This window comes from Anabrus simplex, chromosome 5, assembly GCF_040414725.1.
Source record: "Anabrus simplex isolate iqAnaSimp1 chromosome 5, ASM4041472v1, whole genome shotgun sequence".
NCBI lineage: Eukaryota > Metazoa > Arthropoda > Insecta > Orthoptera > Tettigoniidae > Anabrus > Anabrus simplex.
In genome coordinates, this window is record NC_090269.1 from 65148425 (window position 1) to 65169505 (window position 21081).

Consider the following 21081-nt stretch of genomic DNA (forward strand, 5'->3'; position numbering starts at 1 on the left):
TCCAGAAGCTCTGGTAGAGAAGACTGCAGAAAATGGAGGTAACTAGAGCCAGTTAGTCGTGTAGACAGTTCCAATGGTCCAAGAAGCTAATCTCCCAATATCCCGGCCCAAAGATTTATAGAAAACCTGTGCTGGAAATGACCTTGGCGAATGGCTCGAGGGTTTTCCTCTGCCCATGTATGGGCGTTGTGAAAATTAATGATACCCTCACGAGTAAAAGATGCCTCATCTGTAACCAACACATCATGCGGAAAGTATGCATTACCTTCACATTGTTGCAAGAACCAGGTACAGAATTCAGCTCTTGGTAGGTAATCCGCTTCTTGGAGATGCTGAACCCTCTGGAAGTGGTACGGGTACAATAGCTGTTCACGCAATGTACGGTGAATAGTCCAGTTAGATGTACCTACTTGCCTTGCCAAACTCCTTGTGCTTATTGACAGTGTATCTTCGACAAGTCGTAAAATTTCTTCTTCCCGCCGAAGCTCCGCAGGATCACGATGCGGTCCACGACCCTCGATCCGAGGAAGAAGCGAGCCTGTGTCCCGGAGCCTTTGATGCACAGCGACGAACGTTCGGCTATTGGGAATACGGCGGTTTGGAAATCGTTGTCTGTACAGCTCCCTCGCTGCATGTGCAGATTCTCCTGCTGCACCGTAAACGAGGTGAATATCAGCTAATTCTGAAAACGTAAATGTTTCCATTATCTGATCAATTGGATACAGTGATGATAGGTCTACAACTGTCCCACGCCTTGGGGACAGCAAGCGACAACGTGCCAGCAATGACGAAGGGGCAGTGGGTGGAGCCCACGTCCAGTGCCGCATTCACTTGTTCACGCGCCACCGCTGAATGTGCAACAGCTGCGTCAAACCGTTTCCTCATGTGATTGGTTTACGTAGAGTTAACAGTGTGCTGAGGCTAAAAAGGGTACATTTAAAGTAAACAATAAGAATACATTTTGGAATAAATCAGTGGAGCGAAGTCATATGTAATAATAATAATAATAATAATAATAATAATAATAATAATAATAATAATAATAATAATAATAATAATAATAATAATAATAATAATAATAACAACTTGCTAGTTGTTTTACGGCGCACCGACAAAGATAGGTCTTATGGCGACGATGGGATAGGAAAGGCCTAGGAGTTGGAAGGAAGCGGCCGTGGCCTTATTAAGGTACAACCCCACATTTGCCTGGTGCGAAAATGGAAAACCACGGAAAACCGTCATCTGGGCTGCCGACAGTGGGATTCGAACCCACTATCTCCCGGATGAAAGCTCACAGCCGCGAGCCTCTAACCGCACGGCCAACTCGCCCGGTAATAATAATAATAATAATAATAATAATAATAATAATAATAATAATAATAATAATAATAATAATTGTTACCGTGTTTTTGTGGCAGTTATGCGTGAAAGAAGGTGCGGGGTGGTGAATAGGTCTCAGGCTACGAAATTAAAGTGAATTTAAAATTTAACAAGGTTATATTTTCTTTTCAAAATCAAGAAATAACAAACATGGGAGGTACAGAGTAGCAAGGCAACAAAAGTATAATTACAGTATTTACAGGATTTGGGCTTCGAGCCCCGCGATCACAATCCTTGAGCAATTAGCTCAGTTTTACCCCAAACACAAGTGTCAACAGAGGGGCAGAGAACCCCATTCATGCCTAGGAGCACTTGCTCCAAAATACACAGTAAGGCCTCCTTGAGGCGCGCAGAAAACAAAATTTTCAGAAAAAGAGCAACTTGCTCTCAAAATTCAGGCCTGTCAAAGGCCCCACCTAATTCCACTTTCAAGCTGTCCTTTCAGGACATATACACAGGGGTAAAATACCCAACCTACTGAGGTCTGTTAAATGACAAGAAGGTTAATTACATGACCTCTAAAATAACAATTTGAGAGGAGGCGATCTGCACTCCTAATACACTTGTTTTTAAAACCTAATCTGGCTCTAGGCCACTAATGCAAGGGCTAATCCCATACTACAGAGGTGACTTTAGAAAAGAACAATTTGCTTTACGTTAACGAAGAATAGGTTGAGAAAAATAAGTTCACCTCAAAACAATATGATTGGGAGCTCGAGAGGGTTAAGCACTCTCTATCCCGATATGCAGTTTAAAAGATGGAATAGATACAAGTTTCTTTACATTTTAAGGAAGGTTACATAATGGAAAAACTTCGGACCCGCCCCGAGAGTTAAACTGCTGAGCAAGCAAGAAAAGAAGTAATTAATCGGCCATTACCTGGTTGTTGACTGCCGCCGAAGAAAGAGGCGCGTCCCGCCCACTGCTATGTACTTTACACACGAAAAGATGGAACAGAAGTGGCCCGGAGACCCTAAAATCAGCAGTTTATATACTCTCGCGGAAAGTTCGAGGCGTTAGGGGAATGAGAACACCCTCCCACAAACTCTTTATTGGGTAGGATACAGCAACATATTCAAGTTGGGGGAAGATACATCCGATTGGTCAGAAATTAGTGAAAGAAATTCGGGATTGGCTAAATTTAAAACAAGGGGAAAGAAAGTGTTAATATTGCCAACTTAAACAATGACAGAAGGAAATTTAACAATGAACAAACTTTTGAAATTAAATTTTCTCCAAAAGAACAGTTCTTTTTCTTCGCACTAGGGTGCACTATTGTAGTTCTTCAGTAGTGTCCTCTAGAAGAGAAAGTTCACACTTCTTACTACCGGTAAAACAAAAATACATCAAAAGTGGCACAGTTCAAGAACTCCAAACTTTCCAAGTAGTGACATCTTCCGAGAAACTTGAAAATGAATACCGTTGATAAAGTTCAGACTTCCTCCAGCAGAGGAGTTTCAATTGACGCACATTTTAAATTAGCGGCGTGGAGGTGTACCGCCCGGTACAGACCTCCCCCCCCCCAAAAGTTCCTCCAGGGGTGACACATGAAATTTGTTTGAAAACAAGGTCCAAGTTTTGATGTTGATACGGAGATTAATTGCCGAAGAATTTATCGAAATGGCTGAAATTTAGTTTGATTCAGTTTCAAAATTTCTTTTAGTAACAGCGGAAGTACTGTCTTAATGTTTGTAGAAGGTTGAATTGAGAAGGAAAACTTTAGTTTTAAAGTTGAGGAAAATTTTCTAAGTCCACCAAATATTGCAGTAGAATACCCAAGAAAAGGTAGTAAGGTTGATCTGGAATGTCCATATAGTTGATGTTGATTAAGTTGGATGGCCATACCGGCCGTTGCAGCTTGCGTCCAAAGGCGGCCGCTCGGACCCCACAAGTACCCTGAGATACCGCTCGCCCGCACTATGAGGGGAGCAGAGGTGTTGAAGCACGCCGCGCCCGCGGTGAACATATACAGGCTGCGGGCAAGTAGCAGGTCGTGCGCCGCACATCAGCCTTGGCCGGGAGGAGAGCTCCGGCTCGCCGTGCACATGTGGTCCTCGCTGGGGAAGAGGGGGCCCATCCTCTAACCCAGTCGCAGCACGGCGCCGCGTGGCTGCGGGGGCACTGAAACATTAAAACTAGGCGGCAGAATATGTTGGACCATCATCTTTTTTGAGGGCACACGCTTTGTGGAGAGGTTGAGGGGCCAGCGGCGTGCAGAAATTCATTGCATTAATTAAGCCACTGTGTAGAGTGGAGCAGGAGACGGGAGCGTGGTAATGGCCATGGCAAGGACAGGATGGCAGTTTAATGGTTCGGGGCAGGTTTCACAAAAATGCTTACATATAAAACAAAATACTATAGAAGGGGCAGAAAGCCTTAAAAGTGAAAACTCAAAAAAAGTATAACCTTCATATTCCTTTCACGATTATATGAAGCAAGTTAACACAGAAATTACACCGGTTTCACCTGTGACAGGTGAACCCTAAATATCCTCTCGGTGGCTGGATTACTTAATAACAACGTAACCGGCGTAAGGAAATCTAAAATAGTACACGGCCCATGAAATCTGGGGGCAAGCTTGCCCGCGGGAACAAAATTCTTGACCATCACTTGGTCACCTACCTTCAAAGGGGTGGGTCTCCGTCCACGATCATATCTTTCCCTAACCTTTTCATGAGACACTTTAAGATTGGCTTTAGCTTTCTTCCAAAGATCTTTAATGTTGTCCGGATCTATTGTCTCGGGTAGAATGTCAGTCAGAGACCAGAGGTTAGAGAGCGGCGTGTTGGGAACGAACTTGAACATCAAAGAAGCTGGAGTAAACTTGTGAGATTCATGAACCGCCGAATTCAAAGCAAAAGCTAACCAATGCAAGGACGTGTCCCACCTGGAATGATCTTCATGATGATAGGCAATAAGTGCGGCCCTGAGATTACGGTTAACCCGTTCAGCCAGAGATGGTTGAGGGTAATAAGCAGAAGTAGTTTCATGAGAGATGGACAAGTCAAAACAGAATTTACGAAAAAGACACAATATATTGGCACGGACCAAAAGAAGCAAAAATAGAATTTAGGCAAGTAATGGTGGACTGAGCGGTAGCCAGCTTAGTCGGAAATAACCAGGAAAATCTTGTAAAACCATCTACGCATACAACGATGAACTTGTTGGCATTTCCCTTTGACTGGGGGAAGGGTCCTACATAATCAATATACAGGCGTTCCATGGGGCGCGACGCTTGATGCGAAGACAGAAGGCCTACCTTGGTGGACATGGTTGGTTTACTAAGCAAACAAGATTTACAAGCCTTTACTAGTTCACGGATTTCACCGTCCATACCTTTCCAGATGAACATTTCACGAATCTTCTCACGAGTTTTAAAGATACCAAGATGCCCCCCTAATGGGGTCTCATGATAGTATTTGAAGATCATAGGCACAAGAACAGCTGGAACGACAACCTTCATCATCTTATCATGCCTCGAAGGGCAACATAGAACACCATTCCTCAGAACATAAGGGACAACATGTTCCCCAGAAGAAAGGGTTTCCATTATCGGAGCCAGCGTCGGATCTTCACGTTGGTATTTCTCGATATCCCTAAAGAGCATGGGAGCATCTGTTAAGATGGCATTAACCTCAGATAGCATGGACTCGGGAGGTGAAGAACTATCGACCGGATTATGGGTCTCGACCTCGTTGGAAAACATACGGCTGAGTCCATCAGCAACAACATTTTCGGTACCTCGGATATGCCTGACATCGAATTGGAAGGCAGAAATACGGATGGCCCAACGGGCTATACGACCAGTACGACGCGGCCTACCTAAGACCCAGCTTAAGGCTTGATTATCTGTCTCCGGGTCGAATTTGACATGTTCCAGATAGACACGGAACTTCTCTAAGGCAAATAAGACTGCCAACCCTTCCAGCTCATATATAGAATACTTGGTTTCTTGAGCCGATAGAGTCCTAGATGCATAGGCGATGGGTCGCCTCCCTAGTTCAGTCTCTTGAAGAAGGACTGCAGCTACTGCTGACGACGACGCGTCGGTTTGGACGATGAATTTCTTCGAGAAATCAGGCATAGCAAGTACAGGGGCATTACAGAGAGCTAATTTAAGATCTTCAAAAGCGGCTTGTTGAGAAGGGCCCCACTCGAATTTGATGCCTTTCCTACGAAGAAGGTTCAAGGGCGCCGCTCTATTAGCGAAGTTAGGAATGAACTTCCTGAAGAAATTCACCATACCAATGAACCTGGCGATACCTTTGATGTCCTTGGGAGGTTTAAAATCACGGATGGCCTTTGTTCTAGAATGATCGACTGCTACACCATCAGGTGAAAAATATGCCCTAGGAATGACATAGAGGGCTTAGCAAAGGCAACCTTGGACAACTTGACAGTTAACCCAGCCTTACGAAGGCGATTGAGAACTTCTCGCAGATGATCTAGATGTTCTTCAAAGGTCTCCGAAAATACGACGACATCATCCAAATAGTGATACAAATACTCAAATTTGATGTCAGAGAAGACCCTATCTAGCAGCCTAGTGAGTACAGCTGCTCCCGTGGGGAGCCCGAAAGGCACGCGGTTGTATTCGTATAAATTCCAGTCCGTGGCAAACGCTGTAAGATGTTTAGACTCTTCCGCCAGAGGAATTTGATTGTAGGCTTGATTCAAGTCCAAGATAGTAAAGAACTTGGCCTTACGAAACCATGAAAAACAAGAATGAAGGTCGGGAAGGGGCACAGATTGCAACACCACCTTCCGATTGAGAGCCCTATAATTAATGACAGGCCTGAAGCCTCCTTGGGGTTTCGGGACTAGAAAAATAGGCGAAGAATACGCCGACTTAGGGGGCCTAATAATACCGTCCTTCAACATCTGATCGATGATTTCTTTCAGAGCCTTCATTTTAGGTGGAGATAGCCTATAAGGTGGAAAACGGACAGGAATCGAATCCGTAACCTCAATTTTGTATTCAATAAGGTCAGTAACACCAAGAGTATCAGAGAACACCTCTGGAAACGACTGACACAACTTACGAATACTATCAGCCTGCTCCTCAGGTAGATCTCTAAGGTCTAACAACATCTCATCCTGGGTAGGCGAAATAGATGAACATGATACAGAATTACACTTTAACAAGGGAATTTTACAATTGGAAGCAAATTTGAATGTGCACGACCTACTCTGGAGATCGAGCACAAGACCAGTGTAAGAAATGAAGTCAGCTCCCAATATAATGGGGCAAGACAAGTGCTTAGCCACAAACAATTTGATTTTCCATGTAAATTTAAAAATACGAATTTTGACATTTACAGCACCTAGGATTTCCAATGGAGATGAATTAGCCGAAACATATTGAACAGGAGAAGAGACATAGTCAGGTAGTTTACAAACAGACTTCAATTTTGAATACCATTCAGCCGAAATAATCGAACAAACACTGCCTGAATCTAAGAGAGCTGTTACAGGTTCATTATTTAACTCAATCTTAAGAAAAGGAACAGGCGCGGGGGAACCCGCCGCAATCCTAAGACACTCTTTAGGGCATTCAAAAGACGAATTTGAAGACTGATCGTTCCCTGAATTTACAACCTGTTTACCCGGGGCTGAGTCTCGGGAAGATGGATTAGTTGACTCAGCCGAAGCCACTAGTCACTTTTGATTGTTGTTGGAAGTTGCACCAGAAGTTGAGCAGGAGGGGGTGCTATTTGAATTTGGGCAATTTTTGGCGATATGTGAGAAAGCCCCACATTTAAAACAGCCTTGTGATGAACCAGCCCCATTCCTTGTCCCACTCGACTTGATCAGTGGACACTTATTGCGCAGATGGTCGGGCGACCCGCAAGCATAACATTTACGGGGTGTGACTGGTCGGCGAGGAGGAGGCCGAGTATTACTAAAGGAAGGTGGGGGTTCTTTCGCGACACGCAAGGAATCGGCGTACCTCACTCCTTCCGCTGAGACGGCCAACGCTTCAAGTTCAGAGAAAGTTTGCGGGCACGCCGCGAAACACAAATATGACCTATAGGGTGGTGAAATTCCTTCTACAATAGCCTGTACAATCTAATCTTCAGGAAAATGAAGGGCAAACACCCTAGTATAAAACTTAATGTCTTGTATGAAATCAGCCAGATTTTCATCCAATCTCTGTACTCGATAATAGTACTTCTGAATCAGAGATGACCTCGCGCGGGCGGGAATAAAATTTGCAAGCAAGTGTGCATGAAAATCTTCAATAGATGACTGTTCGGCTATGGCTCTTACTATTTTGTCAGAGAGAATACCAATTGCATAAGGATAGATGATTTGCAAAATTTGGCATGGAGAAAGAGAAAACACAAGGGCATGGTCCTGAAATTCAACTAAAAATCTTAAGAATGAAATTACGTCACTGGTGGTATTAACGGAAAACTTAGAGATACCTCTGAGCAACATTGCCAATGGATGAGGCAAGCTGCTAAATCCGGGTGACATAGTAGGTAAAGGTTTCAATGGCAAGGAAGTTAATTCCGAACGTATATTATTCCACGATGCACGGCGTCCAGACTCGTTGTCCAATGGGGCAGAGATGGTTTGAGCAGCAACGGTTATCCTATTAACTTCTCCCTTAGGAGGCTCTTCCTCGGAACGTGCATTCATCGTGGTGGGTTGATCAATTTTGGGAGGAATTTCCCCAGTTAACAATTGAGTGACCTTGCTAGATAACTCAGAAATATTTTCAAGTAGCGTACTAGCTTCCTTCTTCTGAACGTCATTCAACTTTAGAGACAACAGATCGTTAACTCTATTTGAAAAATGAAACAGCCTGGCTTGCACACGCTTAATTTGATTAGGAGATGGATCATTTTCATCAAAAAAACTAACTACAGATGCTAGCCCAGTAATATTCTCGACGATCGTGGAAAGAGAGTCGTCAATTTCTTTCTCTCCCAAGGTGGGGATGGAAATGGGCAAATCAAGGGACTCTCTAAGCTTGTTTGTGTCTACCGCAACCGTGCCTCCAGATTGCACTTTCTAATAGTCAATTCATAGATCAACTCCTCCTTGCGCAAATAGTTAAGATGGAGAACATCGCGAGGACCGGACATGATGACAGAACAATTTTGAAAAACTCAAAAAATTCCAGCAACTGAGAAAATGGTTAGAGTTCGGATCAAAACAATGTTTAGCCGTCAAAATGGGCTAAAATGAGACCCATTCAACCACGCTCTGCTACCACTTGTTACCGTGTTTTTGTGGTAGTTATGCGTGAAAGAAGGTGCGGGGTGGTGAATAGGTCTCAGGCTACGAAATTAAAGTGAATTTAAAATTTAACAAGGTTATATTTTCTTTTTAAAATCAAGAAATAACAAACATGGGAGGTACAGAGTAGCAAGGCAACAAAAGTATAATTACAGTATTTACAGGATTTGGGCTTCGAGCCCCGCGATCACAATCCTTGAGCAATTAGCTCAGTTTTACCCCAAACACAAGTGTCAACAGAGGGGCAGAGAACCCCATTCATGCCTAGGAGCACTTGCTCCAAAATACACAGTAAGGCCTCCTTGAGGCGCGCAGAAAACAAAATTTTCAGAAAAAGAGCAACTTGCTCTCAAAATTCAGGCCTGTCAAAGGCCCCACCTAATTCCACTTTCAAGCTGTCCTTTCAGGACATATACACAGGGGTAAAATACCCAACCTACTGAGGTCTGTTAAATGACAAGAAGGTTAATTACATGACCTCTAAAATAACAATTTGAGAGGAGGCGATCTGCACTCCTAATACACTTGTTTTTAAAACCTAATCTGGCTCTAGGCCACTAATGCAAGGGCTAATCCCATACTACAGAGGTGACTTTAGAAAAGAACAATTTGCTTTACGTTAACGAAGAATAGGTTGAGAAAAATAAGTTCACCTCAAAACAATATGATTGGGAGCTCGAGAGGGTTAAGCACTCTCTATCCCGATATGCAGTTTAAAAGATGGAATAGATACAAGTTTCTTTACATTTTAAGGAAGGTTACATAATGGAAAAACTTCGGACCCGCCCCGAGAGTTAAACTGCTGAGCAAGCAAGAAAAGAAGTAATTAATCGGCCATTACCTGGTTGTTGACTGCCGCCGAAGAAAGAGGCGCTTCCCGCCCCCTGCTATGTACTTTACACACGAAAAGATGGAACAGAAGTGGCCCGGAGACCCTAAAATCAGCAGTTTATATACTCTCGCGGAAAGTTCGAGGCGTTAGGGGAATGAGAACACCCTCCCACAAACTCTTTATTGGGTAGGATACAGCAACATATTCAAGTTGGGGGAAGATACATCCGATTGGTCAGAAATTAGTGAAAGAAATTCGGGATTGGCTAAATTTAAAACAAGGGGAAAGAAAGGGTTAATATTGCCAACTTAAACAATGACAGAAGGAAATTTAACAAAGAACAAACTTTTGAAATTAAATTTTCTCCAAAAGAACAGTTCTTTTTCTTCGAACTAGGGTGCACTATTGTAGTTCTTCAGTAGTGTCCTCTAGAAGAGAAAGTTCACACTTCTTACTACCGGTAAAACAAAAATACATCAAAAGTGGCACAGTTCAAGAACTCCAAACTTTCCAAGTAGTGACATCTTCCGAGAAACTTGAAAATTAATACCGTCGATAAAGTTCAGACTTCCTCCAGCAGAGGAGTTTCAATTGGCGCACATTTTAAATTAGCGGCGTGGAGGTGTACCGCCCGGTACAATAATAATAATAATAATAATAATAATAATAATAATAATAATAATAATAATAATAATAATAATAATAATAATTTGCTAGTTGTTTTACGTCGCACCGACACAGATAGGTATTCTGGTGACGATGGGATAGGAAAGGCCTCGGAGTTGGAAGGAAGCAGCCGTGGCCTTAATTAAGGTACAGCCCCAGCATTTTTCTGGTGTAAAAATAGGAAACAACGGAAAACCATCTTCTGGGCTGCCGACAGTGGAATTCGAACCCACTATCTCCCGGATGCAAGCTCTCAGCCACGCGCCTCTAACAGCACCTCCAACTCGCCCGGTAATAATAATAATAATAATAATAATAATAATAATAATAATAATAATAATAATAATAATAACAACAACTTTTTGCTAGTTGTTTTACGTCGCACAGACACAGATAGGTCTTACGGCGACGATGAGATAGGAAAGGCCTAGCAGTTGGAAGGAAGCGATCGTGGCCTTAATTAAGGTTGCCTGGTGTGAAAATGGAAAACCACGGAAAAGCATCTTCAGGGCTGCCGACAGTGGAGTTCGAACCCACTATATCCCGAATGCAAGTTCACAATTGCGCGCCCCTAACCGCACGACCAACTTACTCCAGGCTCTAATGCCGGGCTGAGTAGCTCGGACGATAGAGCGCTGGTCTTCGGATCCCAACTGGGCAGGTTCGATGGAGGCTCAGTTCGGTGGTATTTGAAGGTGCTAAAATACGCCAGTTTCATGTCTGTAGATTTACTTGCATTAAAAAAGTGTTGCGGTACAACATTCCGGCACCTCAGCGTCTCCAAAAAACCGTCAAAGTAGTTCTTGTGTCATGGTAAAATAAAGAATTATAGCTTACTGTTTGTCTTTGCAGTGCTTAATAAATTTTTAAAATAAAAGTGGCCCATCTGAGTTGCTCAGACGGTTAAAGTATTGGTTTCTTGGTTCCAACTTAGCAGGCTCCATCTTGGCTCAGCCCGATGGTATTCGAAGGTGCTCAAATACTTCAGCCTCGTGGCGGTAGATGTACTGGCGCGTAAAAAGAACTCCTGAGGGACTAAATTACAGCGCCTCGGCGCCTTCAGGAATAGTAAGAGTAGTTAGTGGGACGTAAAGCAAATAACATTATTATTATTATTATTATTATTATTATTATTATTATTATTATTATTATTATTATTATTATTATTATTATTATTATTATTATTAGGTCATTAGGAGCTGAAAGGCAGGGAAGAAAATAGTAAAATATGCGTGGTTTAGGAGGAAACACGATGAAATGTACGGTACTTCACACGTGCCATCATCGCTCGCAGTAGTTAACTACAGGATACCATGCGTAAAGCTGCGTTTACACTAGCGAAACTCCCTCGCGAAACTCGCTCGGGTGAAACTTACTCGCTTCGAGTGAAATTTCGCACTACCCAAAACAGAGCGCAATTCAGAGCGAAAAATAGCGCGAGTGGGGCGAGCCGCCTTCGACAAGCCTGAACGCTCCTGTTCTTGTTTTTCAGCCAACATGGAAACTTGTTTTGTTCCTCCAGCCGCTGCAGCCGCGTTTTCCATCATGTCAATGTCATTTTTGATCAAGAAAGAGAAGAAGAAAAATCGATGCCGGCGCCCTCGACGATGGTGGAGCAAACAATTATTCCTTGGAAGAAGCCAATATGGAAACAGCCTTATGAGAGAAATGGTACAGGAATCCATTGATGATACAATTAAGAACTTCGTCCGCATGAGTACCCAAGATTTTGAACAACTCATTTCACTGATCAGTCAAAAAGTTGAAAATCAAGACACAACATTCAGAGAAGCTGTAACAGTGAGAGAAAGTTTGGCTGTCACACTGCGTTTCTTAGCAACTGGTGATTCGTACACAAGTTTGCAGTATTTATTTAAAATATCGAAGTGCACAATATCAAAAATCGTCCCAGAAGTTTGTGATGCGTTGATTGAAAAACTTCAGGATTATGTGAAGGTAAGGATAATAATTAGTCGCATTTAAAACAGTAAATCGACTCGGTATTATATATGTATTTTAAAAATGTCAAATGAACAAATAGAAATGCTAATAATTAAAAATCACACAATATTAATTCAATTTAGAAATACATTTCGTATCCAAACCGCACCCATTTAAAAATAGCGTTTGACATATTTGTTAATGTTTGTGGATCAATAAAAAAATGGGTAAAAATGTAAAATAAAGATAAAATAATGGAAGAAAATATAAATCACAAACCAAGTAAAATTAGTCACATGCGCAATAGCCCATCTAAATATGACGAATCCAAATGTTCAGGGCTTGTGGCTTCTGAATGTGGTGTTGTCTGCCCACTAGTGGAAGTTCTTCACAATGACCCAAGAATGCTTCAAAATAGGTACTGGTAGGTTCAAAAAAGTAATGAAATGACACAATTTTGCATTAAAAACCAATAGTAATAGCTTACCTGATCCAGTGACTGCTCATATTTTCTTTTGATCTTTCACCTTGATATGATCCCAGTAGCGCTTTCATCTTCGCTTTCACTGTAGAGATAGGAAAGTTTAGTTGATAACTAATTTCCTTCCACGCATTTTCTCTTTTATTTCGATTGATTTTTTTTTCTTTTCGGAATCCATATAAAATTGCGCTTAGTGTAAACGCAGCTTAAGACCAGTACCAGGTCTCTTGGGGATGAGTCAGGTGTAACTTCGTATTGTGGTTAGCACTAGAGGACGAAGTGTGACAAACAGGTTTTGTGTATAAACAAACATGCACATCAACAGACACACACACGCAATGAACCCAAACCACTTACAGTGTAGATTGAACTGCCAAGCTGCGTTCAAGATCAATATCTAGCGTTTTAACAAGCACGTCTTCCGAGTGTTGTGTTCAGCTTGCGCCACGTACAAGGCAATCGCGCACTGAAACTCTAGATTTATAATTTTTGTTACCGGTACTTCCATTTTTCTGCTGGGATTTATGAGAATATCGAACTATCGAGATTCAAAATACTACATCGATTGAGAACTGAACTCCCAACTCGATACGCTGCAGAAATGGTGTAACATCTGATATACCAATGTGAAACTCGTAGCAATTGTTCAAGTGACCACCCTGGGCTACTTTGCAGGCTTCACTTCGCCGTACCGGGCAAGTTGGCCGTGCGGTTAGGAGCGCACAGCTGTGTGCTCGCATCCGGGAGATTGGGGCTTCGAACCCCAATGTCGGCAGCCCTGAAGATGGTTTTCCGTGGTTTCCCAAGTTTACACCAGGCATTGCGGGGGCTGTACCTTAATTAAGGCCACGGCCACTTTCTTCCCATTCGTAGGCCTTTCCTGTCCCATTGTCGCCATAAGACCTCTCTGTGTAGGTGCGACGTAAAGCAACTAACAAAAGAAAATCACTTCTCCGAATCCAGTCTTCCGCAATATCCATTGGAGATCTGGCGGGCCAATTGATGGGTCCATATCGTCCTATCCACCATTGACCAAATGACTGATCCAAATGATCACGCAGTAAGCGGCTTATATCAGGCGGTGGACCATCGTGTAAAAACCACATCTTTCTGCGTAGTCGAAACGGCGCGTCCTCTGAAAGCTCTAGTAACGTACCTATGAGGAACTCCAGGTAAGATACCCCTATGAACCGTGCAGGCAAGATTATAATAATAATGGTATGGGCTTTACGTCCCACTAACTACTTTTCACGGTTTTCGGAGACGCGGTGTTGCCGGAATTTAGTACCACAGGAGTTCTTCACGTGCCAGTATATCTACTGACACAAGGCTGACGTATTTGAGCACCTTCAAATTCTACCGGACTGAGCCAGGATGGAACCTGTCAAGATGGGGTCAGAAGGCCAGTGCGTCAACCGTCTGAGCCACTCAGCCCGGCAAGATGATTAGTGCCGCACTGCGTAAAGTGCTGGCCTTCTAAACCCAACTTGGGAGGCTTGGTCTTGGCTCAGCCCGGTGGTATTTGAAGGTGCTCAAATACGCCAGTCTCGTGTCTGTAGATTTATTTGCATTAAAAAATTACTGCGGTAAAAAATTCTGGTATTTCGGCTTCTCCGAAAACCGTGAAAATTAGTTAGTAGAATGTAAAGACATTATTATTATTATTATTATTATTATTATTATTATTATTATTATTATTATTATTGTTGTTGTTATTATTATTAGTAGAAGTAGTAGCGGTAGTAGTATTATTATTACGGAAGTTCTAATTAAACGGGTCCATTACAGCCATCATTTTACCTATCGGCACTTACTGTCCAGTAATAAGCCTTCTGTCCGCCTCCGTGGTGTAGTGGTTAGTGTGATTAGCTGCCACCCCCGAAGGCTCGGGTTCGATTTCCAGCTCTGACACGAAATTTGAAAAGTGGTACGAGGGCTGGAACGGGGTCCACTAAGCCTCGGGAGGTCAAATGAGTAGAGGTGGTCCGATTCCCACCTCAGCCATCCTGAAAGTGGTTTCCCGTAGTTTCCCACTTCTCCAGGCAAATGCCGGGATGGTACCTAACTTAAGGCCACGGCCGCTTCCTTCCCTCTTCCTTGTCTATCCCTTCCAATCTTCCCATCCCCCCCGCAAGGCCACTGTTCAGCATAGCAGATGAGGCCGCCTGAGTGAGGTACTGGTCATTCTCCCCAGTTGTATCCCCGACCCAATCTCTCACGCTCCACTACACTCCCCTTGAGCCGGTAGAGCTGTGGTCCCTTGCTGAGTCCCATGAAAAACCAACCCTGGAGGATAAACAGATTAGGAAAAAGAACAATAAGCCTTCTATTAAAAATGCCCGGCGGCAATTCCACAGAAGCTCTTTTTTCCTTCGAGCAATGTTCACGCATGGATGCAAGTACGGTTTTTGAAATTTGTCTCATTAATAACAATTTCACTGAATATGTATAGCCTTTTCTTTCAGTGTCCACCGTCCTTTCATTGACCTAAAATATTTACGAATAAGCATAGACAACCCGCATGGTCTATTGTCAGAAATTCATCGCAGACTGTCGCAATAACAGCACAGAAATGTTGCGCCCATTTTTCATTTACTTATTAACTATTTCCTTTCATTTTGTCAGCTTGGGTCACTGAGTAATGCCATTGACGTTTTATAAATCATACACAACTACACAACACTTGATTTGCATGCATGTGCTGGTACGGATCTTCGACGTCACTGTAAGGATTCTGTGTACTTTTCACACAGGCTACGCTAGACCGGTTTTCGAATACAGAGAGTGGCCTGGCACGTGAGTCAACCTCTCCTACTTGCCAAGCCTTTAGGGGAAGTGCACAACATGTGTTGGCCTGCGAAAAGAAACAGGTTCAACAAGCCGTATACTCTGCTACTGTACTTAGACTACGCGTGGACAGAATGACATCACCGGCGTATCCTGCTAGGGCCGTTTAAAACACATTAGGTTCTGAAATATTTGGCTCAGTTATGGGCAAACTAACAGGACAAGGTAAAAAGTACAGACCATATATTGTGAGATGTATTTTTCTTTGCCGACTAGCTTAATATCTGCACGTATACCCCTAACACGCTGTATAAGTGAAACTATGTAGGTGTGTGTGTGTGTGTCTTGCATGGACTCCAAACTACTACACCGATTTCGCTGAAAATGTCATAATTTGTACTTATTACTACTGAGACGGTTCAGGAAGTTGTTTGAACGAAATCCGATGGGTAGTCTGCTTATGATGAGTAATTTCATGTAATCAATTTAATTACAAAGCTGCACCAAGACTGGATCCACTTGATGGACATATTGTCGCTAGGCGACAGCAACTTACGCTGTATCATCATAGTCCAGCAAGAAATGCTGTACATACGAGGATGGGAACACGCCGCTATGTTTTATAAAGTACCTTTTTTACTAGGAGTTTCATAACCGTGGTTGCATATAGAAGGATGGGAAAAGGCTGTCATGTTCCTTGATAAGAGGCCATGCAACTACAGTAGGCAACTCGATGCATATTATTTGGAAATACCAATCCAATACGCCGTGATCGAGATATAATTTCATGTAACTAAGCAACCCATTGCTCGTTATTGTAAACAGCATTAATAAATTTGTCCTGCTTAATAGGTTATGAGGTGCATGAACTATTCAACTAAATATTACCATAAATATTTTCATTACAATTGTATTTGCTCTTTCCTTCGTCATTAGAATTTTCCTTTGTCGACAGAATTGGAATTATTTCTATCTATCTATCTATTTCTATCGAGTCTTTCAGTTTATCTATAGTCCTCGTAAACGCCGTTCCAGTAACTCTTTTATGCTGCACTAACATATCCATGTTTCGTTAACCTCAAATCTTCTTAACTATTAAAAACGTTGTTCTGTCACGGTCGCCACTATTTTAGGTTTATGATTAACTCACATCAGCAGGCTTCAAAACATTTAATACAAATCACGGAACTATATTCAATACGATATCCACTAATTCAGGTACTTCAAAGTTATTTACTTGATGAGATCCGCAATCTTAACTGAAAAAAAAAAGGCATTCAAAATTCAAAAATCACAACATTCTCAATAGAAGTTCCCAGAAAACTTTACATTCTCCAACCTTGAGTTGTTGGTCAACTCAACACTGATTATTAAAGGAAATAACATAACAGAGCATTTCTCTGTAGTGACACCTAATGTTTCAAGAGCTCTCAAATAAGATTCTAGTTTATCATATAGTGAAGCTAAAAGTATCGATTCCTTTGACTGATGGGAAGACAAATTTAGCTTCAAGCCTTCTCTAACACTTAACTTCTCAGGTACTTTAAACAAATCCATGTTTTGTTTTGAAACCTGCTGATGTGAGTTAATCAGACAACCTAAAAAGTGGAGTTAAGCAGAGGGCATACGGAGTATACCCTCGTATAACAAGTAATAATAAAGCAAGCCGCCGTTTACCGCACGTAGTTCAGCGCTTAACTTTGAGTGAATCATACAACAGCTCTTGGCACCATTCATCACATGAACTGTGAAACCTGAATGGGAAAGACCTCGGCTGTATTTAACTATCATAATAGGAGATGTTCTGTATATCATAGCAACGGTGACGTCACGTGCATCGTCTCGAGCGGGGTGGACATGCCGCACGTTTAGGAAATTTACACCATGCGTGTCAAGGTTACGAGCTGACAACTCTGTGTGCATGAGAACGCTTCTGGACTAGAAGTAAAGAAGGCCCGGCCTCCCATTCCTCCACCCCAAAACAGCCCCTGCCTGTTAACCTGAGTATTGTAATCTGCTAGGCTCACTTCGTTGGGATTTCCGGGTAAAGGCCCGCTCCCACCTAGTGGAATGGAATCGAATCGAACCGAACAGAATTTGTTTTTAACATGTGTTTAAATGGGAGATAGAGATAGCGATCGCCACGAGTCGAATCGAATCGAACCGAACGGAACAGGATTCTCTGCCAAGAATATTTTTCGACTAGCGGAGCGGAATCGAACAGAATTATCAAGATTCGTGCAACTTCGTAGACGGTCCGGTCGAGTCGAGATCTTTAGGACGACCATTTGGCGGCAAATGTGTATCAGCTTCAGCTGGAGAGTCAGCTGTTTCTTGGATACGGTCGGGAAAATTTTGTTTTGTGATCGTTTATTTAACTTATTGATACTAGACACGGAAAAACTTATTAGCTTTGTTCAAAAATATAATTTCCTCTACTACAAGACCCACGAGCATTACTGCAACAACGTAAAAAATAATGCCTGGGAGGATTTAAGCAAGGCTATGGAAAACCAAACTTATTATAATATTCAATTTTGTGGTAGGTTTCTGTAGTCTATATACAATTTAATTCATATTTTTTGTTGACTTCATCACCAAATCATGTTATGTTGGAGTCCACATACAGTACATCAGTACGATAATTGACATCACATCTCACATAGGATGCATCTTTCAGTGTTTATTATATTTTCAGTGAACGATTTCGTAAGTGGCATTCCCTAGGTTTCAAACTGTCGTATTTGTGCTGTGCGGTTAGGGGTGCGTAGGTGTGAGTTTTCATTCAGGAGATAGTGAGTTCGAAACCCACTGTCGGCAGCCCTGAAGATGGTTTTCCGTGGTTTCCCCATTTTCACACCAGAAAAATGCTGGGTCTGTACCTTAATTAAGGCCACGGTCCTAGCCCTTTCCTATTGTCACCATAAGACCTATCTGTGTCGGTGCGACGTAAAGCAAATTGTAAAAAAAATAATAAAATAATAAAAAGGAATGTTGAGGCTACCTCGATTAATGATTTCATCCTCCCACGGGACGCAATCTAATGCATTAAAGTAGTTTTAAAAATGATCACGGCCTCCCATTGCATCTGATGTAGCATTTCCTCCCGTAAAATTAACCTTTTCTGTTGAATTCTACTATCCGAAATAGTTGTTGAAATTGCAGTACAGTAACCCTGAAGTAGGCCTACCGTCGAAACTTAGCTTCATCGCGCATTCAACATTGAAATAAGTTTGAATACTCTCCTTTTGGCTGTCTTGTTAATTTCATGTACCCAGAAACTTCTCCGATCTCTCGTAATTTTCTACCTCCTCACACCTTCTATCAGACCGCCCATTGCAAGCCTGTGAAGATTCCCGTAGAATCCCGTTCGATTCTGTTCCGCTAGATGCGAGCGGTCGAGTGGAAATTTCGGCTGTTCGGTTCTATTCGATTCCACTAGGTGGGAGCGAGCCTTAAGACTTCTCAGAGAAGATTTAGACGTCATCGTCATTTTTATAACCTTACCCCTTACAGGTTATTTTTGTGAGTAAATTAATTCCATTTCTGACGTCACGACAGACCTTAGGAGTCTAAAGTGGTCAGTTTAAACCTTGGCAGAGACTTCTCAGCACTTCAAAATTCAGACGTTTTCCTAATTATATTATTATAGACATCAGGACAGAACCGATGGGAGTGACGAGGGTAATTCGTAATTATACCGAATTTAGGAATGATTGGCATTACGATATCATATATGGGTCGGTGACCTTCGATGTTAGGCCCGTTTAAACAACAAGCATCACGAATTCAATAAAGGTCAATTCAAAAATCGATAATTAGATTATTATAGACATCCGAACAACACCGATGGGAGTCACGAGGGTAGGCCTGCTTCGTTATTATACCGATTATTCTCAGATTACTGATATAGCAGGAAACCCACGTATTTTATATTTTATGTCATTTAGTTAATTCACTCACAGATATGGTAAGTCTAAACTATTCCCTCACTACATTTCATAATAATTGTGATATTGAAATACTTTCTTAATTGTTTAGGTTAAGGATTTGTAAACAAACAAAATTTCGCCATTTATACAATATGAATGAGTTAAGATGATAGATCACTAATTCTCTCTAACCTTGTTTCACGTGAAAGACTGAAGTGAGACCAAGGAGATTTAATTTTATTCACCTGGAATTTATGTTATAAACATTTCTTATTTACTTTCGATCCCTAAAAATATGACGGGGCCTTTTCTGTAATTCTTCAAGAGCTATTCTACTTTCTATGAAAATATTCTATGGTTGAAGAATTACTTCAGGATATTAATTCGTTTGTATTAGTAAATTTTGCCGGTTTTCGCATCTATCAACCCTACACTACCGTGATTTTTCCTAAACAGCCCTAATCACCCCTCGAGTTTTGAGGAATCTCCATATCTCTGAAAAATTCCTTATGAAAATCAAAACTTGACTTCTCTTTTAAATTAAATAACTTCAGTAGGCTGTAAATAAACTTTGACTATGGTGTGTTGCTATGTTTTATTTTCTCTTCACTTACCTTTCATAAGATTTCCACCTACAACTTATTAAATTGGTACTTACGGACTTGCAAATTGTAATTCGACTGGTGAAGCTATTCTTTCTGAACTAGTTAATTACATTCTGTTGGAGTTTCTGTTCTGAATAATCCCTGAATATTTATACTGTATTTCGCTTTTACGCCCTTTTTCAGGTTCTTTACGAAAGAAGAGTGTGAATCTTCCTGCAAGCCTGGACGATAAAATCATACAACGTGCAATCAGAGATAAATGAAAACTGTCTGAATTATGTAAATGAAGAAATGAAGTTAGATATAAAGCACGCATATAAAAAGTACGAAAGCGTTTTACTACCTTTCCTATTATCACCTCATCCTCGAAACATTTAGGTGGATGGTGATTTGTCAACTATAGCAGCTAGGATTGTGAACAAAGCGGCGGTGTTTATGCATTGACTACAAGTGCGGTATTTGGCCGGAGTTGAACTGGGAAACCATGGAAAATCACTTGCGACAGGATGTACACAAAACTGCTCTCACTGTTCGCAAGGATCTTTCCTCCGTTAACACTTTGGAGTGGCCCCACTCTTCTTCTATTCTATTATCCTAGCTCGCTTAGGGCGCGTTTTGATGCCACGACATTCCGGCCGAGTTATATGTATAGTCGGCGCCAACCTAAGTCCTACCGAGCTCGATAGCTGCAGTCGCTTAAGTGCGGCCAGTATCCAGTATTCGGGAGATAGTAGGCTCGAACCCCACTGTCGGCAGCCCTGAAAATGGTTTTCCGTGGTTTCCCATTTTCACACCAGGAAAATGCTGGGGCTGTACCTTAATTAAGGCCACGGCCGCTTCCTTCCCACTCCTAGCCCCTTCCTATCCAATCGTGGCCATAAGACCTATCTGTGTCGGTGCGACGTAAAGCAACTAGCATCATCATCCTAAGTCCTAAGTGGTCCCTTAAAAGTTATACCGTTAGTCAACTGAAAAACTGAGGAAAATATCCTTCCGCGTGTGAGCAACCTTTCCCCTTCTCCATTGCGGTTCTCGTCCTGTACCAGGCGGGTAATGCAAGCGACTTTTATATAAAATATATAACGTCAAAAAAAAAAATCGCTTAGGACTTGAGTTGACTCCGGGTATAACTGCCTTATCTCATTTTTATTCCTTGGAGTTGTAGAAGAGAGAAGTTTCATTTTCTGCAAACGAAATAATAGAAAGCTT

At 42.0% G+C, this 21081-nt stretch overlaps 1 long non-coding RNA gene across 1 annotated transcript in view; it reads left to right on the plus strand.

Moving 5' to 3' along the window:
* The window catches only part of LOC136874395 (uncharacterized), a 61977-nt gene extending 41792 nt beyond the window's left edge, over window positions 1-20185 (plus strand). Inside the window, exon 3 of the long non-coding RNA XR_010860261.2 lies at window positions 20056-20185. This is a non-coding gene — a long non-coding RNA (uncharacterized lncRNA). The remainder of the gene's footprint in view (window positions 1-20055) is intronic.
* The last annotated feature ends 896 nt before the right edge of the window (window positions 20186-21081 follow it).